The sequence below is a fragment of the Chiroxiphia lanceolata genome, chromosome 1 (genome assembly GCF_009829145.1).
Source record: "Chiroxiphia lanceolata isolate bChiLan1 chromosome 1, bChiLan1.pri, whole genome shotgun sequence".
Lineage (NCBI taxonomy): Eukaryota > Metazoa > Chordata > Aves > Passeriformes > Pipridae > Chiroxiphia > Chiroxiphia lanceolata.
Genome location: NC_045637.1, coordinates 31,263,769 through 31,282,674, shown reverse-complemented (window position 1 = coordinate 31,282,674; position 18,906 = coordinate 31,263,769). Strand labels below are relative to the sequence as shown.

The 18,906-nt window shown below is 34.3% G+C and overlaps 1 long non-coding RNA gene across 1 annotated transcript; it reads left to right on the top strand.

The window, feature by feature from the left end:
• Positions 1-256: 256 nt before the first annotated feature.
• Positions 257-16,563, top strand: LOC116793874. The gene is made up of 4 exons (XR_004359621.1): positions 257-267; positions 2,642-2,648; positions 4,165-4,171; positions 16,403-16,563. It is a non-coding gene; the product is annotated as an uncharacterized LOC116793874 (long non-coding RNA).
• Positions 16,564-18,906: the final 2,343 nt, after the last annotated feature.

The window sequence follows — 18,906 nt, the reverse complement described above, 5'->3', positions numbered from 1 at the left end:
TTGCCCCATGCTGGACAGAGCTGATTCCAGCCAAGTTCAACAGACTTATCATAGGACATAGCTAAGCCCATCAGCCAAGGTCATAGAGCTTCTGGTAAAACATATTTAAGAGCAAAATCACTGCTTTGAAGAAGGAAGGAAGGAGGTAGGGAAGGAAGGAGGGAGGTAGGGAAGGAAGGAGGGAGGGAGGGAAGGAAGGAAGGAAAAGGAAGGAAAGAAAATGAAGGATAAGGAAGAAAGGTAAAGGAAAGAAGAGAGGAATTGGAAGTGCTCCAGTTGCTAGAGCAGGTATCCACTGCAGCTTGTGGAGGACCCCATGCTGAAGCAAGTGGTACTGAAAGAACTGTGGCCCATGGGCAGTCCACACTGCAGCAGATTTTCTCCTGAAGACTGCAGCCTGTGGAGAAGACCCACACCAGAGCGAGGCAAAAGTGTGAGGAGGACTGAATAGGGAGAAGCCGTTATGAACTGACCATAACCCTCTACCTCCTATCCCCACTGTGTTGCTTGTTGGGATACATGCTGAAGTTGGCAGTGAAGGAACAAATTGAGCCTGGGGGCAGAAAGGTGCTGTTTTTTCATGTTTGCCTTTTTGTTTCTCATTATGCAAATATATTGTAATTGGCTATTAATTAATTTTCCCTAAATTGAGTCTATTTCGTCTGAGACAGTAATTGGTAAGTGATCTCCCTGTCTTTATCTTTAAAGTATTTTGCATTTCTCTTTTTTTTCCTGTTTTTTCCCCTGTCCTGTTGAGAATGAATGAGCAGCTGGGTGGGAGTTCAGCTGTTTGATGAGGTTAGCTCACCACAGTATACCATCTCGGGAAAATAGAACTTTCTTATTTTTATGGTTGCATAAACTGAATACATACATCTACATACTGTATATAAGAAAAATACTAAATTTTAAGTAGACCTGGGTAAAATGCGTTATGTATTTACAATATAAATTATTTGCAGTTTGTATTTTACTCTAAAACCTATGCATGCTGTTTGTATAGATTTCAAAGTCTTGACTGAAGTAGTATCAGTATATGCTTTTTTGTTTTCCAATATCAGTGAAGAAATAAAATGTATTAATTTTAAAAGTGGGATAATTAAACCAAAATTTTCAGGGAAAGAAGACTACTATAAAATGCTTAAAGGTTGAATTGTGAATAGATTCTGAATAGAGTACATGAGATGCTAAAAATATGTAGACTCCTGCAAATAAAGTAGTGACTTCGAGGAAAAAAAAGTGCTATTTTTAATTCATGATGTCATAAGCCTTGATCTTTGTTGTGTCAACTGAGTAATGAATGTGTTTTCAAGTTGTCCTTTGTGAAGTTAGCACACAGCCAATTTGCCAGGCAAAAGCGAGTAGTTCAGCTAAACTTGTCTGAAATTTGTTTACACAGTTTGCAAAATTACTATCTTCTATATCTGGAAGTTTTCAATCAAGGCAAAAAAGAGAAGTGGTATTTTTCAGTTATTGGTTTACATTTTCCTGACTTTACTAAATTACCTCAGAAGTCATATCCGAAGTCATTGCATCAGTTCTTGATGTTGCAGACATGTCTTAAAATACACCTTAGGAACTAAGCAAACTCCATCTTGAAACTACTTGGATTATTTTCCTACTACTTCTACTTTTAATTAGGAATTTGTTTAGGATTATCAATTAACATTAAACTAAAGGTTTCTTTGATTCAATAGCATTTTTAAGAATAGAATTTTGGGATACTGGAATCACTTCACTTACATGCACCTCTGCTCATGTTAATTTAAAACAGCTGTGTATCACAGTAATAGCAAAAAGAGAAACTATAGTCAAGAAGTTTTGTAACAAATTATCGTCTTCTAGCTATTTTTTTAAAAAAACTTTCTCACTTTTTTTATTTTAAATGTGAGCTACAAAACTGTAAAATTCTGAATAGACTGCATGCCAATAGCCCAATTTAAAGACATGGGAAATCCCAATCAGGTGGTAAATAGATAAACAGGAATATGAGGTTTACCTTCCAAATAGAACATAGATTATCATGTGATTTATATAAATTTCAGATATTTATATACTCTTTTCTTAATGAAGTCAAAATGTAGAGTATGAACTGCATAAACCCAGTAAATGCAAAGAATGTAATTCCTATGCATTAAATGCAAATAAAATATAAATAAATAGAAATTTAAAAATAGGACTATATAAATTGCAATGTACGTAAGACCTAGAAATATAAGTAAAAATTTGGTGTTTTAAATATGTTTATTTGGGTTTAAAGTAGGATGGAGCTACCCAGAACTGACATTGAATATTAGGAAAAATCTAGAACTTGAACTGATATTAACTTGGGAACTTAACCTAATTTTAATAATTTGGGTGCAACACCAAGTTTGCACTGGAATCAATAAACAGTTTCAATGAAAAAAGGAAAAAGACATAGCAGAACCAGACAGTGTTGAGTATTTTAATAATATACAGCAAATTAATGACTTGTAAAACTGAACCATAAGAATCCATGACTTGATAAAAACATAGAAGCCTGGGAGAAAGCTGGATCATGAAATAGTGCATAGACACAGAATGCATCATGACTGTAAAGGTTTATGTTTAAAAGAGCAGGAAGGGAGGAATCTGCACAGTGCAAATGAAGTCTGTGCAGAGGAGGAGTAGAAAATAATGAGGAAGGCAAGGACATTTGCAAGCTTGAGTAGTTGCAAAGACCAAGTTTGCGTATGTGTTTGTGTGTATGTGTGCATGTGCAGATATAAATATATGTTCTCTATGATTTAAGGAAAAATTCAGTATTTGAATTTTGAAAATTTGATCTTACTATCTTACTATATGCTAATCATAATATAGATAACATACCAAAATGATCAATATCTAAGCAGAACTGTAAATTGAGACCTCTGATTTATTATTGAGTAGGATTATTTGTGATGCTTAGCTTTCTTTGTAACATTTTTTCCCTAGCTTCATCCATTGACACAAAGCTATATATAGACTCAAAGATATTTTGGAAGGAAATTTTGTCAAAAGAATTGCTAAAAGCATAAGGAAACTATTAGATGTAGTTTTCAGTAATTTAAATTTCTAATATTTGATTTTTAAATGATGAAACATCCAATAACCCAAATGACCTTACACAAACATATACATGGAATAAATTATTTCAAATGAAAGCACAAAAATTATTTGTTCAGCTGCTCCAGTGACTGGAAGGTTAGGAACAAAAGCTATTATTGTTCGGTGTATTTTTTCACAGGAAATAGACAGTGGCAAACATACAGTAGTTCAACACATGAGATCAGAGACACAGTTTTTATAGTAAACCAAAACCAGATGTTGGAAGGACTCAAGACCTTTACAGAAATTATTAGTTATGTTTGCCTTTGAAAGCAAAGAAAGTTTACAGAGAGTCATGTACCTGATTAAGAAAAAGACAGGTTACAAAAGCTATTCATTCAAGGAAAAATATTTGCCATACAGACTGTTTTATATATAGCAGTTAGTTATGTACATAGGATTTGAATTTTACTTTCATTTGGTTTTTGAACAAATATGCTAACTTCTTCATACTACTAAACAATTTTAGAAATAAGAAAAAGATTAAATATAATTAAACTGAAGGAAGAATTGTGCATTAAGCTGTTGGAGTTAAGTTCCATCATTAATTGATACACAATTAGGCATTAAAGAATACTTTTATTTTAAGAATTTATCAGAGAAAAATTTAAATATATGGTACAAAATAGGTAGTATGTTGCTTTTCATGTAGCATAAAATGTTTCTCTAGGAAAATATTAACAACTTGATATCACTGGATGCTAACTGATTTAATGCGAATTGGATGGAATAGTCAAAAATAAGGTCTTAGTGCTATATTCCTAGAGATTTCTTGCAAATATGCATTTAAGTAGGAAGAAAAAGAGGGAGACTGTAGCATGTTAGACACCAAGGTTTATGTGCCACAGAGCACAGATCTATGGGAAATTAAACTTATTACTTCTATACCTTCTAAACTGTTTGTTTTCTTGCCCTGTTCAGATCATCTTTTGCAGACACTGAGCTAACTTCCAAGCAAAAGCTTTTGTTCCTAGCAAGAATTTTGATTTTTTTCTCTATCCTTTTTTCACAAGCTGTAAATGGGTTTTAAAAAGTAGATACTCATCTTAATTTTAGTCCTTTTGTAGTCCTCTACCTATAAAGCTATAAAGTCTTGAAATTCTGGAATTAGGTAATCCTGCTATGTTGGAAAGATGTCTATAGCTAATATGTAACCATTAATAGGAAATATTGCAAGAGACTATAATATCAGAGTAATTGTTGGAGATGTAGTCACTGTGAAAGAGAAGACCATGCCATTTGATTTTTAACTCATGATTTGAAATCTGTTAGGCTTTTTAAAGCTTCATGTACATTAAATATATAAATCAAATGCATTGCAAGTTAAATGACAATCATCTTAATATAGTATGAATAATTAAATATAATCATATTAATTAGCTCACAAAGAATATTTGTCAGGAATCAGAAAAAAGTAATCTGAAGCTGAAGTTTCCTAAAGGTTGCTTAGTAGAACCTCATCTGGTTAAATACAATTCCAAGTGGAAGAAAACATCTTTAGCAGAACTTGTGGAATTTGCTTTACTCAATATCCTCTTGCAGGTGCAATCCAGTGTAAACCCTACTTGTTTTTCTGAACTGAGTTTTTGAAAATTTTCATGCAGTGATGGTCTACTTGAACATAGATATTGAAACTGAGGATTTACATTGATTTGGGAAGACACTATTTACATACGAAGGTGCGTATAATGCCACCTATTGCAAAAAGTGCCTGAATCTACACATTTTCCTTCTTATTATATTGTTATACTGTATATGAATGAAATATATAATATTAGAATTCATGGGATGAGGTAATAATTTAATATTCCATTGAGATTTAATGGAAACATTACACAGTTTTCTTTAAATGTTGATGCACACATTTGTGACGTATTCAGCACAGGCTGATGCTGAAGGCAAGGTTCTGAGCCAGATGAACTGAATACCTATCCAAAAATTTTGATCTTGATGTAGATACAAATGAGCAATTGTAAGGAAAGAGAAATTTTTTCAGTCTGGTTTCTGCCAGGAAGGTGTAAACATCACAAATTAAGCTACAGTGATAAACAGTGTTTTTAATTGGCATCCCTGCTGATCATTTCAGAGAGATAAATGGTCAAAGAAACTGAGCTAGCTTCCTGTACCTAGAGATGAATCTTCCAGCACAGCATTAATGTACTTTTGTGGTGACCGTTTTCCAACACAGCTACACAGATTTGGTGGATACTGCTTGCTGTTACAGTTCCTCTTATAATCTATGAGTGAAACAAGTATGTAATGACCAACACTGAAGTAAAAAAAAAAGTCTAACACGTCTGTTAGTGGAGTACAGCAACAATTAATGTTATGGCTAGTATATTGACTATGGAAAGTCTGCAAATGAAATAATAAGGATGTGTTACATCAAAGATCCTTATAAGACATCCATAAAATTATGGGATGCTTTTCATGACACTTTGAAAACCAAATTTAAAAACAGTGAAATTCATATAATACTGCAACGCAAAAATGAAATTTTTGTAAATGTAATCTTAACTAGTAAAATAAAATATATTATCTTCATTAGAAGACAAAACACCAGCAGGTGTAGTTCACAAACTAATAAGCACTTTTGTCTCCTCAAGGATAAACCAAGATGATTAAGGGTAGTATTGCAGAAGGACTGTTCTCTTGAAGATAGATTGGTTCGGTATATGTTATTTATTTTGTCTCTACTAGCCAAAAGGATTATATTTGCCTGAGGCAAACATCTTGGACGTCTTGCTATCCCTACATGATGCTGGCAAAACAAAGGTGTTCAACTTACATATTTTTTTAGTGAGAATCACATAATATTTTCTATAATAACTTCCAAACTTCTGTAAGACTAGGCAAGGCATTGCCCTTATGCTTAGAGCAGTGAAAGTTTGCACAGCAAAATGGCCTCGAGTACAGGTCAGCACACAGTCATTATAAGTTCTGCTATAAAGGTACCTCTTCTCAGATCGAGATATCCATGACCCATCTAAAAATAAAAATTAAAAATGCAAAGAATTTGGGTTGATCGTAAGAGCCAAAAGAAATTATTACAAATTCATATGAGTCTTTTGTATATACACTCATCCACACATCTCCAACTAAATATTTTTCCAACAGACACTGCTGAGAAGCTCTCCATGGTCTCTTTTGACTTTAACAAGTTTTAGATCAATTCTGATAATGTCGTATGTCCTTAAAATCTTGCAGTAGTGGTAGTCTCCACAAACAATTTTCTTACATTACAGAAGCATATTTTGCTGCATATGTTTTATGAATATATCTTCTACCATTTATATTTGTATTTAAATAAATATATTAAATTATATCAACTTTGAGATGCTTCACTTCTATCTTTTTTAATAAATATCTATGCTGGGTAATAACTGCACTTCAATAACCTATGTAAACATATTGCATATTATTAGACCTTAAAGTTACATGTTTGACAGATAGCACACAGTTTCTCAAGGGTATTATTGCAATCTGTGAAACTTATTAACTGTGATTTCATAGCCAATGACAAAAGATAATAAAAAAATCAGCTGTTCTGTAAGCCAAAGCACTTGTCCACAGATAATAAAAAAATCATAATTTCCATACGTGACTGAAGAAAACAAATATTTTGTCACCTTGAGCTGCTTCCACTCATCTGACCAAAAAGACATAGTAAATCAAAATATTTTATAATTCAAATGTTTTTTAATTTGTGATTCAGTATAGCAAATCATGTTGGATTTGACCAAAAGCTGGTTAAGATCCTGGAACTGCAAAGTATATCAGTAAAAAAAGATAAAGAAAAAAACCTGCAGACCTTTTCCATCAGAAACATGGGGGTTGGGGAAAATGTACAGCAATACCAGATGCTCTTGGTTTAGACTCTTAAATATTGTGGATCCAAATAGTTTTTCTAGACCATATATATTAATACTTGCTGCTTTTCCTCCAATGTAAACACATTGTATGCTCCTGTAGAAACTGCTGCTGGTTTTTCTTGCTCCAGTCTCCCCACCCTGCCCCAGTCATTATAATGATTTCTAACTCTTCATTATTTTGGGGATTCTAGATGCTTTTTCTTTCACTGACTGAAATACTTCAGTGGCTTCTTTTTCCTGTTCATTTTTAGTGATCTGTCAGTTGATCTATAATGGAAAACTTAAGCAAGGAGTCCACCCTGAGCAGTTCATAGTCCTGCATCTTCCCAGAATAAACCAATACCTCTTTTTTTACCTTGCAGAAGTTCTTTTGATTTTTTTTTAAGTATTCTGAGAGTTATAGCAAAGATTTGAGTGAGTTTTGCTGGAATGAAGTAACCATTGAGAATTAACCTCTCACAAATCGGAAGATAAACTTCACCCTTCTGTCCTCCATAAGAGTTTATTGGTTGATAGTCAGGGATGGGAGGTTGAAGAAGTTGGTTTGAGTTTTTTGATGGAAAAGAAGGAACTAAATCTGAGTTTCTCAAAATATGGAAGAATAGTCTAAAAATCAGATAGTAATTTGTTTTAAATACAACAAAAGTAGCAAATTAACAAAAAACCCCAAACACTAAAATTGCTTTTCATGAAACTATAGTTTGTAACGTTGTAGTTTATGTACAAAAGAGTTAAATGTACATTACACAGGGTATGGAGGATTTTCTGAAAACAGGTGTCTTACCATGACAGGCTCACAAAGCTTTTAATGAAAGCATTAAGAAAGCATTTTGAGATGGGAAAAAGTGAAGGATTTAGCACTGGAAAAATTGTTCAATAACAACTGACTACCATGGTTTTTTTCCACTCCTGTGGATCCAAAGTACTTTTGTAGCCAGGTGATAGTATAGTAGTTTTCATTTATGTTCCTAGAGCAAGTAACATGCCAAATAAAAGTTAAATCTCTGACTTTTCAGTGAAAAGTGCTTGGGTTCTTGTATTGGGTCTGGCTGAGCTGGAGCTCATTTCCCCATAGTAGCCCTCACAGTGCCGTGCTTTGCATTGGTAGCTAGAAGGGTGTTGATAACACACCAGTGATCCTGGGAGGGGACACAAGTAGGCCAGCTGACCCTAACTGACCAATGGGATATTCCATACCATATGACATCAGCTCAGAGATAAAAGTTGAGGCAAGGAGCAGGAGGGTGGGCATTCATTGTCTCCAATGGCTGCCTACTGTGAAACCATTATGCAGTGCTGAAGCACTGCTTCTCGGGAGTGGCCAACCATCATTGCTCATGGAAATTAGAGAATAAACTTCACTTTTTACAGGTGCAAGCTTTCGCTTTACTTTTGCTTTAAGTAAACTGCCTTATCCCAGCCCGTGAGTTGTTTTCCACCTTACTCTCTCCCCTGTCTGGCTGGGACTGGGAGTGATAGAGTGGCTGGGTGGGCACCTGGTGTCCAGCCAAGGTCAACCCACCACAGTTCCCCAACATAATATTAATAATTTTCTTTTTTTCTTTTAGACAATGTACTATATTCATGTTAATACTTCTATGACTGAGAAAATAGTTAGTGAAGGAACAATAGTCACTCTCACGTTTGGTTTTTTTTGTTTGTCATTATCTATTTTATCCCAATGCATCCTCATTGTCTTCAGCGAATACACTTTTTTCCTGCCTCTTGCATCTTTCTTCTCATTTCACGCTTTTGCTGCCTAGCACTCTCAGGCTTTCTGCAGGGAAGTAGGGAGAGTGACACTTTATACTGAAGCTTGATAAATGAATTCTTTGCCTTCTTGTTTCTTGGTAAGTGGACCATTAAGCTGTATGTCCTTGACTCTCAGTGTTGGTAGGATGAAAGAATATAACAACAAAAGGATTTACCTTTGAGTAAATTTTATTTTAGTTCCAGCATGTGGTTAATAGTATATTTTATATGCGATTTCCCTAATATACTACATGATTGAAATTGTGGTAGAATGATTAAAATCTGATATGCTTCATGTTTTCACAAGTCTTGTTGAAGTTTGTTGTTTTAACATCTTAACTTGAGCTTTCGTTCCCACTTGCATTATGTGAAGATTATAATACAAAGAAAAAAAAGAAACTCCTCTGAACCAGTTTTTATAATGTGCATCCTTAACTGACAATAAGTAATTGGAAAAAAATTTTTGTATTTGTAAGGTTTGACCTTGACATTGTTTATGTAGGCCTCCAAAGCAATTATTGTAGAAACTGAGATGGAAAACAATGGCGAAAAGCAGACAGAAATGTTTGAATTAGTGCAAATCACAAATATAGCTGAATAGTATTAGATGACAGTTTGCTTTTAATGAGGGAAGACATGAAGTAATTAAATCTTGACATACAATTATGAAAAATATCAGGTAACAAGCCTGCTATGCAATATAGAATAAGAAAAGACATTTTCTGAAAACTTGCCTGATGCTCTGTCATCTGAGACTGTTCTTTATGAGTGCAGGGTGAAGGTCAAGGAGGTATCTCAACTCCATCAATCCTTTGGACAGTTACAAATGACCTTTCACTTTTCATAAGACATTCAATATTCTGAATGGGGGAGATACATTTTTCTGTGTTTAGAAAATAGCAAAATTGAAACCTTTTATACTGCACAAGGTGCATTTGTGTTTGAATCTCCTGAACAGCTCATTCATTTTTAAATGTTCATTGAAACCAATATCTCATTTACATGAAGTAAATGATTTTAAAATACTGTGCCTGTTTCAACATGTACTTTAACTTTTCATATTTTTATTGCATTAATTTTTATGATTTTTTGCTTATTTTTAAATTTTTATTTTATTTTTTCTTTAAGAAATGTTTTAAAATGCTACAGTGCATACAGATGTATGGCTTTGAATTTTTGCTGCTTTGATTTGATATTGTTGGAAATTTAAGCATTACACCAATTGTTTTTTAATATTTATTTTATAAGGTTTAAATCTCTGTTTTCATCCTGATCTCTCAAGCTTTGTAAGAAAATTGTGTTGTTAGAACGTGTTCCACCAGATGCGCATTTCTTTGTGACTTACTGGATTTAACTTTAATCCACAGGAGTTTCTGTGTGTAATCAGAGCTTGTTCTTTGGTCGTGTAAACTTTGATTTCAGTGGTACTTGTGTGAGGTAAGAATTGAGGATTTAATTGTTATTATTTTTGTACTGAATTAAAAAAAATGGTGCAAAGCTACTATTTCACCTATATTTTGGGAATTCCTAAATATTTTTTCCCTTTTCCAGGCAGATTATTTTTTCCTCCCATTTGTTACACAAAACAAAAGAACTTGAAATTCTAGGCAAGAACTGTTGCTGGGCCTGTCCAATACTCTGCATGTTATGAATAGGTAATCCTTTTGCTAACTCCAGTTGTACTTCAATGTATAAACATAGAGATAATAAAGGAAAAAAACCAAGAACAAATATGTGTAAATTACAAAAGAAAAACATCTCTCCATTAAAGAAACCAAAAAATCCTCTTTGAGATAGAGTGTAGTAGCAGACTGAGATCAGTTTTAGAATAGAAAGGAAAACCTACATACGGAAAACACAAATGCAAATTTTATAGTATCTTAGCTTACTTGCTGTATTTAATCGAAGATGTTAAAACATACAAGTATAACTCTATCAGTTTAGAAGATGTTAAAACATACAAGTATAATCCTATCAGTTTAGAAGAATCTATCACTATTTTTAGTGCTGAAAGTTAGGTGTGCTTTCAATTGAATGTAATTATTTATTTAAATCATACATAATATCTAATTCATTTCTTTTAGAAATATCATTCAAGGTTTGCCATAGGCAACAATTTAAAATAAAGCATGGGCAATTTTATTGGACTTGAAAAGCTATTCAGAGTGGAATTATTAAAACAATGGTCAGAATCTCACACTGAATAAACCAAAGTGACATTCATAATATCTCAGTAATTTGTTTGCAAAATTACATCTTGCTACAGTCTCCAAAATCTTATGATTGGTTTACCTGTACCTTACTATGTATTCATTACTTACACCTTACACTGAGGTAGATTATCTAGTCCAACTAGTGTAAATCACTAGGAATTTCAGCAAAATGAAATCATGCAGAATTATATTCTTCATGAGTAGATATTCAGAAAAATTTCCTAAGACTACTTTTATATCAAGACATAATAGGTATATACATGGCAAAAATACTGACAACTGCTATTTTCAAATTTCAGAAAACTTCCCTTAATTTTACAAGATATCAGTTTCAAAATAATTGCACAAATAAATGCAAAAGTAGTGATACAAAATTTTTATAGTAGCCAAAAAAACCCCCAACGATCATGTTGCTTGTATTGCAGTATTATCTGAAAATTTTACAGATCTGACAAAATAGAAACAACAATAAACTCTTTTTTCCCCACAGCTTTTAAAGAACTATACACACATGTCTTTCCTGGAATTCCCAATATTATTTAAATTTCTTCTTTCATAAAATGGTAGGAGTCTATATTTCAACAGAGTGCTTCTGAAAGAACCCCTATTTAAAACTACTGGTCTGTTTTCCTGTTTAGTCTTATCACACTAGTGTGTGAGCACTAATTTGATACTAGCAAATACCAAGTTTAACTTACGCTACAGTTATTCTTTCTCTTAGGTTAATGTGTGTATATAATGTGCAAAGATATATTTTAAAGCACATTGGTAAAAATAAAGAAACTGACCAATGCAAGACATTCCTTATTCTTTTAAGTTGTTATTCATTTCAGTGTGTGAATGTTAATTAGGCACTCAGTCCAAAATTTGTACCTTAATAAACCTGTCAAATCTAAATTGGTGTCACTGCCTCAGTAGACAGCCTACTGAGTTCCTGCCAATCTTTCCTTATATGTAAGCTAACATGGTGGAGATAAAGTCCCAGCAGATGACTTTTTTTTCCTGTTAAGACCTCTGTCTTCTTGGTTTGAAACAGGCTCAAGCTGTGACACTGGGACGGAAAAGGCCAAAAGTGTAAAAACAGTCAAGGTGATTAAAATCTAGTGAAATAAAATTTATTTAAATGTATTCATGGTTCTTATTGTATCTCAAATACATACTTATCTTCAAAAGCAGAGGCTCCTAGCCATGCCATATACATTGATATATACATATATATCTCTTTAAAAAAAACCCAAAACCAAAATAAAACCAAACCAGCAAAAACAAAAGAAATTAAACATAGAAAAAAATCAACATTATTGTGAAGATTTTACATTAACAAAAATAGGAAACCGAGTTTGTCTTCCCAGAACAGCCATTATTTAGTAACAGTGTCAATATATGAAAATACAGTGAAGTTAATACTACACAGTGTAGGGCATAGAAATACAATATAGTATGTATAGAAAGTGCAAAGCAGCAAAATTGAGGTTGCTGTGGGAAACATACTGGCAATTTAATGACATTTGTTTGTGTCATATCTCAATCATAATGTTGCATTAATGTAGTTATTTGCATTTAATTCTATATTACATTCCCAGTTTAGAAGAACACATTTGCAGTTGCTCATATCTCTGCTTCTAACAGTGATTCAAAATTATATACTTTCTAAGATTATTTTGACAGAATTATATATAACTTCCTGATGGAGCATCTCATTACCCTGGCAAGAGACCTTGATGCAGGAAGTAGTTTGTGAAAGGGTTAGGTATTGACAGCTAAAAATCTTGTTCTTAAAGATGGTTTACTAACTAGCCTATAATGCTATTATACCTATACTGTCATGGGTGAATATTTTCCTATGAGAGATGGAGTATTTAATTATTTCTCGGTGACCACAACTTCAGTGTAAGTGGTCTGAAATTGTAAGAAAATAGAATGTACAATCGAGTTGAGATTAAACTTTTGCTTTATTTATTTCTTTTGAGAACATAGAACAGCAGGCTGGGAAGAAGATACAATCCTTTAGGACAGAGGTCCATAAGCTTCTGTCACCTCCTCTACTACAGAAAAGCACTGATGAGAACCAGGCTGAACAGCTACTAATCACGATAAGGAGAATTGTGCATGGAAATAATGAAATGGAGCATAGAATGAACATTTTGTTTGACAATAGTCAAGTAGGCAGTATGACCAATAAGAGAAAATTATATATCCTAGGTATAAAATATTCAATAATACTTTAAAAGGAACATGGATTTTTCTTGTGTATGGTACTGTTATTTAAATGGAGATGTCCCTTAGGTAATCTGTGTTTAGACCAAGACTGTTTTCTTCTAGCAATTAAACAGGCAAAAACAGGTGCACTGTTCATAACTCTCTTATAAAGAACCATCAATGACATGAAGATACCTATTATGAGAATAAATGTAAAATAACGACCCCTAAAAGAAGTGAAAAAACTCTAATCAGATTCACCGGGAGAGGGACTTCACCTTGAATCCTCTGTCTAAGTTTCTTTTAAACCAAGTTCTAGAATTTTTTACTGAGTATACAGAGGACTAACATGATCTCAACTATATCCACTTATTTTAAAATATTGCAAGGATTAGGGCATGTTTCCGGAGTAAAAGACAACAGAAAGTGTGAGAACAAAAGAAAAGAAAATAAATACTAAAAAATTTTAAAAAGTGGTGATAGGAAAGGAAAATAATAGAAAATAAGATAATAGAAAAAGAAAGAAATTATTAAAAATCATAATATAAAAGAAAATAAATTAAAAACTATAATTATTTAAAGCCAAATTACATAGTTACTTTTTCTGTACTGTCTAGAAATTCCAACCACTAGGGGATAAGGAAAATAGCGAAAATCTGCAGTCAGGCCACAGTCTGAACCAATTCATCCACTGACAATGCTAAACTTGTCATGCCTACATATCTTTTAGGGGCATGTCATAAAAGGTATATACAACTCTAATTCAAGAATTTTATGTTGAAGACTTCCGTTGTTAAAATGTTTGAAATGTTGATACACCAAAATGCAGCAAAGTTATAATTTATAACTTATTTAAAAATCACTTATATTTTAAAAGCATTTGGCAATACAAGTATCATATATATAAACCCCTTGATATTATCTGAGAGACTGTCTACCTTCAACACAAGTAAAAGAGGTAAAACCAGCTTCTAAGTAAATTAGCAGTGAAGTCATATCCAACTTTTACGTGGCTAGATGAAATGGAGGTAGTGGAACAGTTTCATTGTGGAACATATTCAGTTAAAAGAAGTCACATGGCACCCTACTGCATAAATTACATATTCAAATGGATATTTTTTGTAGATATATAGATGTGAAGTTCAGAATGCATTATTCAATCATTTCATCTGACTTCCTATGTAACACAGGCAACAGAATTTTATCCAGTTACTTGTGTTTCTAACCAAATAACTTCTATTTGCAGAAATATATTTTTCTAGAAGTTTTCTCTTCAAGAGCTGAACAGATATATGACTTCTGTTTTTATCTTGTTTCACTTGTTTCACAGTACTTTTGAAGTAATAAAAAATCTAATGTTAAATTGTCTTCGGCTTCCCACTGTTGTGTATTTCTCAAACAGCCCTTTAGTTCTCCATGCTCTGACTTTGTGAAAGCCCTATAAAGTGTATTGAAGTGATAACTCAACATTTTGTTTTTGATGAGTTAAACAAAATATTGAGTAATTGTTGGCTCTTAACTGCATGAGCTCTTTCAGGATGCTCTTGAATAATGTCTCAGAACTGGATGTAGTATACATTCTGTTAAACACATTTAGAGAGGTAACTTCTGGCAATCAGCAAGAAGAGTCTTGAACTGATTGCCTAGAATCAATATGAATCAAGATTTTTACTTTTTTCAAACTTGGGATATGGAGGTGTTTTGTGGTTTTTTTTTTTTTTCTTTGTGGTTTTGTTTGTTTGTTTGTTTGTTTTCTTTTTGTTGTTGTAGTTTGGTTGGGGGGGGTTGGGGGTTTTTTGTGCCAATCAATATATGAACACAATGAGATCAGCTATTGGCATCCTTATCTGTTTACATCCCATGTTTGTCAAAATAGAAGTTTATTAGAACCCTTGTTCTTTTTCCCTCTCCTGACCTTGTTACAGGCTGTGATTATTATCGTGCAGCAGAATCTCTCATTCTTTCCTCCACTGAGGCTGAAATACTACAAGCCTTAATGCTGAAAATCTGTTGAGATGGAAATCTTAGGAAAAGCTTGAATAATTTATTTTATTGTTCTATGCATCTTTGCCTGTTATGACTTGGTAAATAACTAATTAAGAAAACTGCACATCTAGTGAAGGGCTTTTAAAACATGCTTGATGCCTTTGAGGTGATATTTCTTATAGAAAACAACTGTTCAGGAAATATACATTACACTTGAGCACAAAGACAAGGCAATAACATGGAGATCTCCTAAATTCTTTTCAAAGTTGTGAAGATATTGTATTATGAAAACTCAACCAAAACTCAACTACGCTTACTGGGAGCTGTTGGGATAATTGCAACTGCAGCATGAAGTTGCTGACTTCAAATTCAAGCCATATTCAAGGTCTGTTCGCTGGGAAAAAAATCCTCTGTGCTAGTGCTTGCCTGCATATGGTCACTGAAGAGATTTGGAATTTAGCTTTAGCTCCCCCACTGCCTGCCCTACCCCTATTTATTTACCAAACACAATTCCTTGGATATGATTTCACAACATAATTTTCTTCATTTATTTATGTTTATCTCTTTTGAAGGTGTCAAGAAAAATAAGCTTTTCTATTTTATAGAAGCATTAATTTATTTCTAGGTCATACCTTGTTTTTTTTGAAGGGTTTTAATTATTTATTTAATAGAAATCCTTATCCAATTCCTTTCTGTCCTCTTATTACAATTCAAGTTACTACTACATTTTTTCTCTTGTTTGAGTTAGAGGGTTTACTTTAAAGACACACATTTCGAAAACTTATCTCTAATATAATATTTTCTTTTATCTGTGTGGATAATCAGTTATATTAGTGTGCGATTGTAAAATCTGTAGGAGTAACAGTAAAGGATTCTCATAAATCTTGTTAAGTGGTCATGAGTAGTCAATTGTTTATCAATTGGCAGCTGGTGAAATGCTTAGTGATGACAAAAGTATTCATGCAGCAAGCAAGAAGTGCTTGCTCTGAAGTATTTCAAGATCAAGAACTTTTGATTCAAAAATCTGGAAAATAGAATGGTATAAAGCTATAGAGTAGATGTGAAACATCCAACAGTGCTATAAGAAATACAGTATGAGGAAGGTAATTTTCACACAAACCTACCTAGAATTAGTTTCAGACTTACGAAGCATCTTACCACCAGCAGCTTTCTGTTGAATGACTGTAACTATAGAAGCAGACAAGCCCTGAAAGCTGTTAGGTTTCACCAAGTACTTTGGAATGGACATATTGGCTTGACATATCCACAAAGATGCTGTGGTAGTTTGGTCTAGGCTTCCTTGGTGACCAGTTTGTAGCTAAGGAAGTGCCCAGATCTACCCAGTATTCCCTACGATTTTTACGTAAGCCAGACTATAAGAAGAAAGGAGGAAAGGCCTTCGCTCTCTTTCCTTCCAGTGGCTTGGAGGTGCAGGTTCCCTGCTGCCGTGTTGGGGAGCGAGGAGTCTGCCGTGTTGGGGAGCGAGGCCTGGTAAGGCCTTGTCGACCTTGGGAGGCGGAGGTTGCCGGCGATCGCCCCAGAGCGACTCTCGGTTGTCCCAAGGAGAGTAGTGAGATATTTCTTTGCTAACTTTTTTAGTTGCTAGATATTGGGCTACTAATCAGGATATATATATATTTTATTTTGGTTTTGTTCCTTTTTTCCTTCCCCTATCCCTTTCCCTTGTGAAATTGTATATATATTTCAATTGTATATAACTGTAACATAAGTGTAAATATATTTATATATATATTGCTATAGCTGTCTCTCTCATTTTGGTTTTTCTTGGTTGTTTTTCTCCCTCTTCTCCCTGAGGTTTGGGGGGGGGGACTTCTTGCGGTAAGGTTTGGAGACTTGGCAGGGAGCCAGCTTCAAACCATATCAGATGCTGAACAGCAAAATTAAGGAAAGGCATGTTATTGTCATGAGACTGTAAAACCTCAATAGTTATTCATGGCTTTGCAAATATGGTATATCTAGTTGAATGAAGTATGCCACATCTTTTTTTCTATCCTTTCCCCTTCTCGGGCTGGAGTCATCACTGAATTCCAGACCTACTGAATTTTACTGAACCACTAGGTTTACAGTGGGGAACTCTGGCCAAAAAAGCTCCAAGAAATTTTAGTAAACTTTAATTGTTTTCATTGATGATCAAACACCAATTGACATGACTAATGTCATGACAAATGTGAATTGTTGCTATTGATCATTTGCTATCATGAGTAGTTAAACCTTACATTGGGTCATAAAACAAAAACAAACTTGAACAAGTACAAAATATCTGCAGAATAAGTCTTTGATCACCTGAAATGAACTGATGATTTGATGCACAAAACATCTACTCCCTTTAAATTGCCCATTGTTTTCTGTTATGTATTTGAAAAGGAATATGTGAAACGTGTCTGAAATGTGGATAATGGAATTGGAGAGACTGTCCAGCAGTTCAAGCTTCTGGGACACTGTTGATGCTTCCAGGCCTGATTACCTACTGTAAAGCATCTCCATTTTTCTATGGCAAGAGTCCATGCTGGAGAATCTTTCCTGTAAAGATAAATTGGCAGGCAGGAATCTGTTTACATTCTAAGACTCGTGTGTCTGTAGGCTATGTGCCTTGTTTGCAGTGAGATCATGTTTATCTACGTGATGGGCTCTCTTGAGTGGATGTGCTCTGTGGAGGTTTCCTTTAAGAAAACTGAAACATTGGAACACATTATGTGTAATTGCAAGAATAGTTAGTAAGCCAAACTTGGAGAGCCTTGGGGCACTTTGGTTTGTGGGTTAAATCAAGCATGAAGTCATGGGAGCAAAAATCATCTCTTCTCTGCCCATAGTTGGCAGCATAGGAAGGAATCAGGCTGGTGCAGAAACTGGAAAAAGCAAATCAGCTGAGTTTCCCTAAGGTGCTGTTCTCATTATCAGCCAGTGAGTAGCTTGGCTAGAAATAATGCTGCTCATCTACTGTGTGTCCTGCTTCTAGCTATAATGAATCACAGTTTGCCAGGGTGATGCATACACCTTGACTTTGGCAGTAATCCACTGTTATAGCTACCTATTCCCCTGTAAGACAACAGGAAGAGGGAACATTGAAGTGAGGGAGGAGTCTGCATGAAGGCAGTTCCTTGCCATCCTGGCAATGTGCCTCTGGTTTCACACAGCCCCAGGCACATGAGCTCTCACTGGAGACTGTTTGAAACAAGCTGGTGGTTGATTCAGGCAATTGACTGGTATTCTCAGCTCTCAGTTTGTGGCAGTTCTCATTTCTGTGCCTCTTCCTCGCCTTTATTTCATCTTTTTTTTTTTTTCTCTTTCTCTGTCTTTTTCCTTAGCTTTCACATGAAGTTAGCAGGTTTTTCAGCCTGCTCTGCTACCTGATAGCAATCTGACTGCTGACTATCCACCATTGCTTATGTGTCTCAACTACTCAGGGTAGAAATGATGGAGAGGATTAGGTTATGAACCAGAACCAGCCTTTGTTGCCAAAGTCAGTATTACAGGATTACTAATGTTTGAATATGAGTAGAAAAAATAACAAGATTGTAAGCACTCAAACTTAACCTGTTTGCTTTTTCCCCCTCTCTGCAAAACAACAGGTCAGTACCACTGAAGTGAAAAGTCTTAACTATTTACTTCTTCTTTTCTTATCTTCACTTTGCCATTTTGTTGATCAGGAGAATGGAACAGCAAGTGCTTAGATAGGAGAAAGGAAAAGTGAGTGGAACAGCAGAGCAGACATTGGGCCCCCTGTTTGCTTTAATTGCCAAGGAAAGATGAAGGAC